This window comes from Periplaneta americana, chromosome 11 (assembly GCF_040183065.1).
Source record: "Periplaneta americana isolate PAMFEO1 chromosome 11, P.americana_PAMFEO1_priV1, whole genome shotgun sequence".
Lineage (NCBI taxonomy): Eukaryota > Metazoa > Arthropoda > Insecta > Blattodea > Blattidae > Periplaneta > Periplaneta americana.
Genome location: NC_091127.1, coordinates 14283439 through 14296164, shown reverse-complemented (window position 1 = coordinate 14296164; position 12726 = coordinate 14283439). Strand labels below are relative to the sequence as shown.

General features: G+C 33.7%; 1 protein-coding gene across 5 annotated transcripts in view; it reads right to left on the bottom strand.

The window, feature by feature from the left end:
* Positions 1 to 7262, bottom strand: part of LOC138708827 (echinoderm microtubule-associated protein-like 2) — a 227934-nt gene extending 220672 nt beyond the window's left edge. For all 5 annotated transcript variants that reach the window (XM_069839034.1, XM_069839036.1, XM_069839037.1 and 2 more), the window contains exon 1: positions 7144 to 7262. The gene's annotated coding sequence lies outside the window, so the exon portion shown is untranslated. The remainder of the gene's footprint in view (positions 1 to 7143) is intronic.
* Positions 7263 to 12726: the final 5464 nt, after the last annotated feature.

The following is a 12726-nucleotide window of genomic DNA, read 5'->3' as shown; positions in this document are numbered from 1 at the left end:
ACGTCAAGAAATGGCCTAATTTCATGACAACTAGATGATGATGGTGATATTATTATTATTATTATTATTATTATTATTATTATTATTATTATTATTATTATTAAAGCTCTTATCATCCAGTCTGCTGTCCAAAAATCTGAAAGTTAGAATTTATAAAACAGTTATATTACCGGTTGTTCTGTATGGTTGTGAAACTTGGACTCTCACTCTGAGAGGAACATAGGTTAAGGGTGTTTGAGAATAAGGTTCTTAGGAAAATATTTGAGGCTAAGCGGGATGAAGTTACAGGAGAATGGAGAAAGTTACACAACACAGAACTGCACGCATTGTATTTTTCACCTAACATAATTGGAAACTTAAAATCCAGACGTTTGAGATGGGCAGGGCATGTAGCACGTATGGGCGAATCCAGAAATGCATATAGAGTGTTATTTGGGAGACCGGAGGGAAAAAGACCTTTAGGGAGGCCGAGACGTAGATGGGAGGATAATATTAAAATGGATTTGAGGGAGGTGGGATATGATGATACAGACTGGATTAATCTTGCACAGGATAGGGACCGATGGCAGGCTTATGTGAGGGCGGCAATGAACCTTCGGGTTCCTTAAAAGCCATTTGTAAGTAAGTATTATTATTAAACATTCATGCCCTAATTGGGATTTGATCCCGTACAGTGACTTATGAGATTTCAAACTTGCATGTTAGAGCAAGAACTCCCTCCACCTAACTCCCAGTATGCCACGGCTGGAATTTCTTATTTCTAGAACGCTGAGTAGGTAAACAAACGAACGGCAGAAATCAATGAAATTCGTTTGTCTTGTTTCCGCGAGTCGTGACAGTAGTGATGACAATTTTGGACCGATGATAAAAGTAAATAGTGCTTTTATATTGATGCACTTCATGCCCTTCAAGCTCTGATCCATTATTGTAAAATAAATGGGTTAGTCGGACTGCTCTGCACTTGTTTCCTCCTGCGACATGCAACAGGTCTGATGGAATGCGTGCTGCGAGGCTTTATTGTCCCATACAAAATTCCGAACAATGGACGCTGAGATGCCACTTGGTCCCTACTCCATATACTTTCCCTGCACTACGTATATGGGAAAGTGCATATTATTGTTATATCGGCATGGGAAAGAGAAAGCCTCGGTCGTCGACCTTCATGACGTTAAGAATGAACTTCAGGGCATCTGGTGTGAGCGGGTGTCGAACCAATGAGACAGTCGTCGCAATTTTGTCCTTGTTGTTAGCACCATGTGGTCCGAATGAAACTCAAGTTGGACTGAATTTTATACATGAAATAAATAGAAGACTACTCCAAGTATTCTTTTTTATGCTTTAAGTTCAGGCAGTTGACAATGCTTAACATTTTATTTATCAGTACACACACGGTCAACAGATTAAAATCAAGCTATTTCAGTATCTAAACAGCGGATCTCATAATTCTGAAAACTGTGCCAAGGAGAAATTATTCCTAAAATGTGATTCAAGGCCATTTGATTTCCAAGCCCGAAAATAGTAAGATATTACTTCTTCAGAACGTTCCAATCTAGCCCCAGGAAATTTTCTATGGACTACGTATCTGTTTAAAGACAAATTTAGTAATACTGTATGTAGGCCTATAGTAGGCCTACATTTTATATGGTCGGCCATGGAACGAAGAGCGTTTTTAAATCCATTGTGGGAATATCCGCAAACGCCAACTCGTAGGGAAATTTGGACTCTCTTACCATATTGCCTTTTATTTGTTGGGTCAAGGTGGCTTAGGTCATTGTCATATTACGTAATGTTTCCGAAAACGGAGAATAGCAAACGTAATTTATGTCAGACGAATGTGTTCTTCTGTGTTAACTCTGAGTAAATATCCATGTGTGTTTGTTGAACAAATTTATTCAGCTACAGGAATACTGTCATTCTAAACATATTCGTGTCCGTGGAGACAGGACGTTGAAGTTTATCAGTCTGTGAGAGATCAGTCTTACTTTTCTGTCATTGTCACTGCCTTTAACAGGAAAGATTGTAGGTGCGTGTTACATTGCAAGCAAGGTGTAAACGTAAATAAGGATATTTGACTCAAGAACTACACGATATAACAATATACTAACAGAATTCAATTAAAAATATTTATAAGGAAAATCCAACTAATTTCACAACAGATGCATTATAAATAGAGCCAGTTAATATATCTCCTAAAAAAAGGTCAACGGAAATAACAGTTCGATAAATGAAATTATCGATACCTATTGTTTGAATAATTGAGAACCAAAAATTGATTGTTTGTATGTCACCATGGCGGGGTTTTTAAACACTATAAGGTACAGGGAAAATATCTACTTAAAAACTATAATGAATAAGTTTGGAGAAGGCAGTGACATCACGTATTATTAATAAACATGAATTAATTTAATTAAGTTGGCTATAATAGAATAACAATCGATAATACACTATTTCCAGATAAGAATATGAATCGATATTATCAATGCATCTAAGCCCTAAGTTCATATCGAAAGAATTATTTAAAAATCATCATATCACAGTATCATTAATGATGGAATGGAAACTGCGCAGCAAATAAACATAATGCTGGTGAGTTTTAGAATATAAAAAAATGGAGTAAAATTAGTATTTTATAATATATTATAAAGATAACTAATATGAACTTAATTTCATTGTTGTATTAATACCAATGTTGTATTGTTTGAAAGTTTAATGTTACTGTGTTTCAAGTATAGCTTTGGTTTGTTTCTTTAACTTTACTTTGAATAAAATATAATATATTGTATAACAAAGTGACTAATATCAAATACCTTACTATAATAATACCGGACAGCTGTATACTAGCAGCATTGACGTGAGTGCGAAATGTCGCAAAGCTGACATCTAGCGGAGAGGTGCGGTATTATGGCCACAAATACAAATATTAACATAGCGGGAATCGGACTGTTTTAAAACGTGAAGTACTAAGGTGGGGTTGCCTGCTCGAAACCTGGGTACGCAGCGAACCTTAGTGTAGTCAACCGGTGTGGGTTTAGGAATGCGTCTAGATTGAGGGTTAGCGCAATAGATCGTAAAAGGTCGCAAAACTGTCATAGTGCCCCCTCCCGGAAATTCCATTCCATTCTCTAAATGTCCTCTCTCCAAGAAGTTCCTACACAGTTTCCTCACAACGCGCTGGATAGTTTTCAATATGCTTTATACGTAAGGCCATGATTCATGGTTTGTTGACGCATCTCAGAACAGACAGGTATAGTGAACCTGTTTACCTTGTACTTTTGAAAGTTCATGTGAGAAGAAAATTAAGATTAGAATAATATATTTATAGCATAAGTTTATAACACACACGGAACTGACATTTTATCAAAAGAGAACTTATCGATATTCCTTTTAATTTAATTGATGACACACACAGCTTTCAATAAAATACAGCTTCTTTGGTACCATTTCTCTCGAAAAGAAAACACTTTTCCAAATATATTTCTGACGACTTCATATCATAATAATGTTTATCTTAAGAAGGGAAACCGGATTTTTCATTCCGCTATAATTTCAAGATAAGTTTCTAAAACGTGCGCTAGGAATGCTGAACTGTATAAGAAAAGGAGTGCAATTTCTGAGAAGAGATCGTTGAAATTTATGTACTAAAATAATTAGGAAAATATGCATGCATTTATGGACTTAATATTGATCAAATATACACTGAAAATAAGTTACTATGTATGCAGTAAGCCTAAACATTACTGCTTAGCCAAAGTATCCCTTGAGTTGCTGCTTTATTCTGGGCAAAGATACAAAATACTGTATGCATACTAGGCCTATGTCAGTGTTAACGCAGCAGTCAAAATAAAATGTATAGGACTGTCGACGCAACAATTAGCTTCTTATATGCTGGTTTCTGAACGTGTTAAGAAACGACCAGAAACTTCAGTGAGTCAATCACTCAAATTACATTGTTGTTGGCAGTAAACTAATAAACAATAAGTTAAATTGGGCAATTGGTTTCTCATAACATTATATTGTTACAGTGTTACCAATAATGAAATAATTACTTTCCCTTGGGATTTGCAGATTGTTGAAGTCGATAAAAATGACAAAAAATATTAAATTTGTGCTCTTCAATTATGCAAAATAAATTTAAATATGCATTTATGACAAATAATCGACATGTGCTTTATTTTAATCTACAAAACATGATTAGCAAAGAAATATAGTCTTTAAATATACGAATTAAAAAAATACATCTTGATTACACAACTTTTAACACTTTCGGAATATGTATTATATGTCTTCTCGTGTTAAATTTTACCGTAGCTGGTTTACATGTTTCAGCCTGTTAACCAGTACGATAAAATTTAACACGAGAAAGACATATAATACATATTCCGAAAAAAAAAAATACGCCTTTGGATAAACTTCCGCAGTCTAGCTATAACACAATGAAACACCAAGTTCTCCTCTCGAAATCTGTAGATCACTCAAAATACAAGTGATAATGTTATATCAACAATATACTAGTAGTTAGTGTTATTTGATTGTCCTCTATGCAAAAAAATTATGGATGTGGAAGTCTCAACGAACATGGTGTAGAAGTACCTTTTTACTATTGATTGCCTCTCATCTCTTGGAGAAAATCTGGCGTTGACAGCCAACAATATAACAAACTCACACGGCGTTGCTTTTAGACGGGTGTCAAAATCTGAGCACGACTTCTTTGGAAAAGTAGAAAAGTCCGGTGCCCCCTGTCGTACGTCACATACAAGAATCCTGTCTCTGATTATGAGGGGTCCAGGCGTAATCACCAGCCAGATGTTTCAGTCCACCACTTCGTTTTTTTGTGAACAAATGTCTCTGCAGGAATCCGCGGGAGACAGAGGTTTTTGACGAATAAAGCAGGAAGCTTATTGTAAACGAGGAGAACGGGCATGAACCAACAGCCCAATAAGCTGCTGTACGCGAACTGCACACGTGTTTACGAAATACTGTTGATATTGATAATAATGAATCCTCTGACATACATTGACGGCTTCTTATCTGTTCAGTTATTTGAACTGCAAACAGAGTATTATATCACAATCCGCATTCTAGACTTTATCTTCCACATACTACACTCAAACGTAGACCTTAACCTCCCAAGCTCTAATCCTGGCGAATTTAGGGGAATTTCTAGTAAACAAAGAAAGTATTTAGGTGACGTTTTCGTAGGAAATTTTCTGTTTTATTTGTTCTGTTAATCATCATCATCATCATCATCATCATCATCATCATCATCATCATCATCATGCTGGCGAAATGTAAATCCAGTTCTTTCTTTCGATGCACAAAGAGAACAGCGACGGCGCAGGATTTTTAATTTGGAGGGGCAATTGGGTGGGCAGAACTATCAAGGTGGACAAGCATCCTTTCTTGTGCCCCACACTGCTGACTGTTGCGGGAGTAAATTATTAACAGTTGAAGGTAAATGTTTCTAATATTAAATTAAATACTGATTGGCATAGGATTCATTTTCAATTTACACACTATTCAGCAACAAACATAAACGCGGTCAGTGGCGTATGCAGAATTTTGTCAAGGGGGGAGGGATCATTATTAAAATTGTTTACAATTTATATTACGAGTATTTTAAATTTTGTGTATTATTATAATTACTATTATGTTACGGTATATTTATTAATATTACACTATGTTCTAATAGAAAATATTCATGAATATTCTTATAAAATCTTTGAAACGTAATTTTTTCACTGCCATCCAATTTTTAACAAATTTTAATTTGTGTTTAATTTTGTATAATAAAAAATGCTTGTGCTATTATTACACTTATACAATAATTGTGTGTGTGTGTGTGTGTGTGTGTGTGTGTATGTTATTTGTAGGCTATATGATGGGTAAAACACTTTACTTTACTTTACTTTACACAACAGAAAAATCCATGAAACGATCAAATATATTGAAATATATGTATTATTTTAAGTTCAAGGGGGGCAGGGTTCAAACCCGGTAATACCCCCCCCCCCTTGCGTATGCCCCTAAACGCGATGAAGCTAAGACTTGAACGAAAATTTATAAATTAAAACATGACATTTCCCGTTTATCACAAAGAAATGGAAAGCTTTGACGTAACAATTGATAACGAAAAGTTAAGAGCTGAATATATACTCGTATATATAATATTATTTAAATAAATGAGTGAATTGGAAGTGGTATAAAATAAGTTACCTATTGCTGTACTTCTAGTATTCGTATTGCGTGGCAGTGCAGAAGGGTGGACATGAATTAACTTTGAGTCACTATTTTTATTTTTATTTTAGTAGGTTATTTTACGACGCTTTAGCATCTGAATGAGATGAAGGTGATAATGCCGGTGAAATGAATCCGGGGTCCAACACCGAAAGTTATCCAGCATTTGCTTATATTGGGTTGAGGGAAAACCCCGGAAAAAAAACCTCAACCAGGTAACTTGCCCCGACCGGGAATCGAACCCGGGCCACCTGGTTTCGCGGCTAGACGCGCTAACCATTACTTCACAGGTGTGGACTTGAGTCACTATCGTCCCCCCCCTCAAGGGCAATATCTTCTACTACTACTACTACTACTACTACTACTACTACTAATAATAATAATAATAATAATAATAATAATAATAATAATAATAATAATGCTTTATTTATCAGAGATAAGGCGTAAGGCCTTCTCCTATTCAACCAGAGGATGAAAATGAAAAATGTAATATGTTAACACAAAATATCTAGTAAAACAAAATCATCTAGATCTAGTTATGCGAAGTACGAATTACATCTAGAAAATGACGCCTGGGTCAATTATGAAAACCACGTGGGTCAGTGGTGAAAATCAAACCACAGATTGTTGAAGACAAGTAGGAAGAGGACTATTTATATATTAAGTCCTCTTGACAGTAACTCCGAGCTAGCTGCCTTCTTCTGATACATTTTCAAGATATATAAGCGGTTACTGGATAGCTTCTCGTACCATTATCGCCATATCATAATCTTATCGTTCTCCAATAACCTCTACGACATCGCATATTCACTAGGGTACCACGTGGACATGCAAATGAACCCTGGATCCAGTCTACATTCCTCACATTCCCACGGCTTTATCCGCTGCAACAGGTAGAGCCTCCCTTACCTTGTGCAGTGAGTCACCCCAAACGGCTTCCTCGACCTGCTGCTGCAGCCTGCTCCCGCGGACTGAACTAAACGCAGGAGAAAGTGAAACCGGGCGGCCACCACCTGTCCCGCTACTACCTGCGCCGAAAACATCATTCACTCATTGCAACAACTCGTATAATATAATCTATACTAATAATAAATCTGTAACCGAAATTTTTCTGGTAATTTTCGATTTTCCAAAAATAATTGGTGTCAAAATGTATAATTAATAATAATAATAATAATAATAATAATAATAATAATAATAATAATAATAATAATGATTTATTTAACCTGGCAGAGTTAAGGCCATACGGCCTTCTCTAACACTCAACCAGGAGTAAAAACGTTACAAAAACACTACAATTTTACACACAAAACTGAATAAGATAATAATAATAAATTTTAAACAAAAGTAAGTAGAAATCAGACATAATATATAACATACAGAAAGAAAGAAAAAAGCATAATAAAATGTGAACAGCAGGTCAAAATAAATGAAACGTACAAAGTATAAAAAAATAAGACAGTTATTGATGATGATGATGATGATAATAATAATAATAATAATAATAATAATAATAATAATAATACTTACTTACAAATGGCTTTTAAGGCACCCGAAGGTCCATTGCCGCCCTCACATAAGCCCGCCATCGGTCCCTATCCTGTGCAAGATTAATCCAGTCTCTATCATCATACCCCACCTCCCTCAAATCAATTTTAATATTATCCTCCCATCTACGTCTCGGCCTCCCTAAAGGTCTTTTTCCCTCCGGTCTCCCAAATAACACTCTATATGCATTTCTGGATTCGCCCATAAGTGCTACATGCCCTGCCCATCTCAAACGTCTGGATTTTAAGTTCCTAATTATGTCAGGTGAAGAATACAATGCGTGCAGTTCTGTGTTGTGTAACTTTCTGCATTCTCCTGTAACTTCATCCCGCTTAGCCCCAAATATTTTCCTAAGCACCTTATTCTCAAACACCCTTAACCTATGTTCCTCTCTCAGAGTGAGAGTCCAAGTTTCACAACCATACAGAAGAACCGGTAATATAACTGTTTTATAAATTCTAACTTTCAGATTTTTGGACAGCAGATAATAATAATAATAATAATAATAATAATAATAATAATAATAATAATAATAATAATAATAATACCGGTAGTAATAAAATAGTGCAGTACAAAGCATACAATGAATACAATATTTTTAAGTACACACAGTAAGGAAAATTATGATTATATATAGCTCAACTTATCACATTATAGATATACCATTATCGGAAAATATGAAAACAAAAATATAAAATAAGTTAAATATCACTAGAACATTAAAAAAAATGTGAATACGTGGAAACATGCTGAAACCAGAAATAACTTTTTTGAAATTTTTGTTTGTTTTGTCTGTCTGTCTGTTTGTTACCTTTTCACGCGATAATGGCTGAACCGATTTATATGAAAATTGGAATATAAATTAAGTTCGTTGTAACTTAGATTTTAAGCTATATGGCATTCAAAATACTTTATTTAAAAGGGCGATTATAAGGGGGCCTGAATTAAATAAATCGAAATATCTCCCTTATTATTAATTTTAATGAAACATCTTACATAGCAAAAGTTTCTTTAAAAATGATTTTCGATAAGTTTTATTCTATGCAAAATTTTGATAGGACTGATATTTAAGGATATACAAGACTTTTAAAATAACAATACAATACATTTTCACCGCCGCCTCAGATTATAGCGTTGTTGTTCCTGCAGTAACTCCTATGTGCAAAATATAAACTTTTTTAGTAGGAACGAAAAACACATTTATTCATTCCATGGCAATGGTACATAGGAGATCGTGAATTCTTACATTTTCGAAAGAAAAAAATATAATTACATATCACTGTTTATGCTGTATCACTATTTAAGTTATCTGAAGCGTTCAGAATCATGGTGGGCCAAGTGCCATTTACTGAAGACGTAGAAAACAAGGGTTAAAATTAAGTTATTACCATAATTCAATGGAAACATATAGCAAGTAATATAAAGTATACACATTAAAACTAAATGATATGTCAATCTTCATTAAACTATGGTTGCATGTAATAACAATTAAGAAACATGTTAAAGGAATTGTCATTGCACCAAATGATTGCTCTCTGGATCAAAATGACCGCATTTTAATTATTTAAATACAATTTAAATTAAGTAACATATTAAACGATTTATCCTTCTATCAAACACGAATGTTCCCTTTACCAAACGTCCTATTTCAATTATGTAATTACTTTATATTTATTTCTAACGGGTGCAGCGGAGCGCACGGGTACCTAGCCGTTCGACAATAAATTTCGAACTGAATCGATTCACTCTAAGTTATAACGACTCGTCAATAATGAAATGTAATAGATTATTTTCCTTCAAGAGAGAAGATGACTTGGTTTAGTTATAAACTTACAAGACGTAAAACGAGACAGTCCCCTTTTTGGCCTAGGTGTCCGGCGTCCCCGTAATTTTTGCCGGGACGCGCAAAAGTCCCCTACATTAATCAAATTTTATTTCATAATGTAAAAATCAATATTTTCTCTAAGTGATGTTTACTTCATAAATTAATGTTGAAATTATAGTTTTGTTTTGCATAAATGTTTGATTTCCAACAGCAAATATGAATGGCGCCACTTCATCTCACAAAAAAATTGTTTCAAATCTTAAAGCTTCAATGCTACTGTAAAATTATAGATATGGAATACAATAAGTGAAAATGGAAATTAAAAATATAAGTGCAAAATACTGTCAAATGACGTGAATAAATTGACATGAATAAAGATTGTTTACAGGCTATAGTGTTCTTTCATTTGTTGACTCCCTGTTTGGATCTTACTTTATACATTTTTCAGTAAATTCTAACTTCAGCTGTCTTAAGAAAAATAAAATGACGGCAGTGAAGGTGTTCCTTTTTTTCCATGAGACATTTATGGCAGATTTATTTAGTTACTAGCCGTACCCGTGCGCTCCGCTGCACCAATTACAAATAAATATAAGGTAATTACGTAATTAAAATAGGACATTTGATCCAGGGAACATTTGTGTTTGATAGAAGGATAAATCGTTTAATATGTTACTTAATTTAAATTGTATTTAAAATATTAAAATGCGATCATTTTGATCCAGAGACCACTCATTTGATGCAATGACAATTCCTTTAACATGTTTCTTAATTGTTATTACCAATTATTTTTGGAAAAGCGAAAATTAACAGAAACATTTTGGCTACAGATTTGTTATTACGTTTATATTATATTATATTATGAAAAAGTGTGTTGATAACGGATGTAGTCGAATTAGAAAGTTTTTAATTTGTTGTGGGAGCTCTTGAATCTCAGGAGGAACAACTTTTACAACAGCGCAACATAATCTGCTTGGCTCATTACCCAATTTTTTTGCATTGCATTTATTGCATATGTATTTTATGTATTTTAACACGATTCAATTGAGCATAGTTAAAATTTGAATTATAAAATAATGGATTGCTAAGCTAACGTACTATTACTGCATACTAAATCAATACACTCTCGTTGCTCGTTAATTCTCTGAGATAAAAATGAATATGTTCATAAACATTATTATAAGAAATACAGGAAATGAATATACAGAATAACCTATCAAGTTTTCTGTGCATAAGAAGCTATTTTAATCTTACCTGTCCTCAATTCACTCACAAGTTACTGTAATAACATTATAGCATTATGTCCATCCAGAGAAACTACACTTTCCAATGATGAAATAATAATTAATTATTCAAATCGGTTAATTTACCTTCCGATATTACTTCATACGAACACAGAAACATTGTCTGTAGGCTATGTTTCATAGCTTTCGATTGTTGTGTCCAAGGCTCCTTATAGACGAAGTCATTTGTTTTTTATTTCAGTTGACCGCCTTAGATGGCAGTTATTTTAATTTTAAAACTCATTTATCTCATTAAATATCAGTTCTATCAACATTTTTCAGAGAATAAAACTTATCAGAAATCATTTTTAAAGAAACTTTTGTTATGTAACATTTATCATAAAAATCAATAATAAGAGAGATATTTCGATTTATTTAATTCAGGCCCCCTTATAACCCTCCTTTTAAATAACGTATTTTGAATACCATATAGCCTATAACATAAGTTACAACGAACTTAATTTATATTCCAATTTTCATCGAAATTGGTTGAGCCATTATCGCGTGAAAAGGTAACAAACATACAGACAGACAGACAGACAGACAGACAGACATACAAACAAAAATTTCAAAAAAGCGATTTTCGGTTTCAGGGTGGTTAATTATATATGTTAGGACCAATTATTTTTGGAAAATCGAAAATTACCAGAAAAATTTCGGCTACAGATTTATTATTAGTATAGATCAGGATGCGAATTGAATGTTTTATCCAGAGGGACATAACAAATTTAATCTCCCGATAAAACTGCATAAAATAAACGAGGTCTGTAGGCTATGGCAGTTTTTTAAATATAAATTAAATTATAACGGCTAAACAACAGTTCGCCAACTCACTGTCGATAAAAATGACGTTCATAACAATTAGCATTGTTGGCTAACTCATATCGCAGTCACGTTCAACTTATCGTATATAAAAAAAAGAAACGAATATCGTTATTTACTGCATTAGTAATACATAAAATACTGAAACCATAAATTAGGCATCCAAAGGGGATAAATAAATGATTATTATGTTTGTACCCTATATAATGAATCTCTTTCTTAATTTTTAATCCAAAAGTCCCCAGAAAATACTCTTGAGCAGTCTGAAGCGTTCTATAGTGAGAATCACGTAAGTGTAGTTCCTAAGGGCCGTATTCATAGACATTTTTAGCGCGGGTTTCCGGTGGATGATCAGGGTTTTTCGTATTCATAAACCAGTGTTAGCGATAGGATATGATTTGAATTCTGTACAAGTAACCAGTGGATAGCCGGGGCTAGCTTAGTACGCTCGTAGCGCGTGCTGCGAAATGTCTATGAATAGCACCCTAAAAGTCTAATTTGGTCGTCTCTTCATTGTTGCCAACTAATACCAGATATCACCAAAGAGGGTAAAATCACAATGCTACGTACTGAAATAATAATAATAATAATAATAATAATAATAATAATAATAATAATAATAATAATAATAATAATGTCTTGCTTATATTTACCACATCACATCTTTATGTTGCGAGGTATTTCCTAAATGATTCAACAATTTGTGAAATAATACTTTTTCCTCCTGGACTTCTCGCATATTATGTTAGTCATTAGGACTAGTATCATCTAATATTAAAATGTATTTTGTCTGACATTAAATGTATTGCTTTGACTAAAGAGTTTACGATTTATGAGACCTAACCTAAAAATGTATTTCCTTGCTTGCATTTTCATCAATTTTCTATACTGCAAACGGAAATTATTGCTACCAACATAACAGAAAATAACTACCAGTTGTAGTATTTGTCAGTAACCGAAATTTGAGACGAAGTTGGTAAAAGAAAATTCAACCTGAGAGCTAGAAAATCACTATAA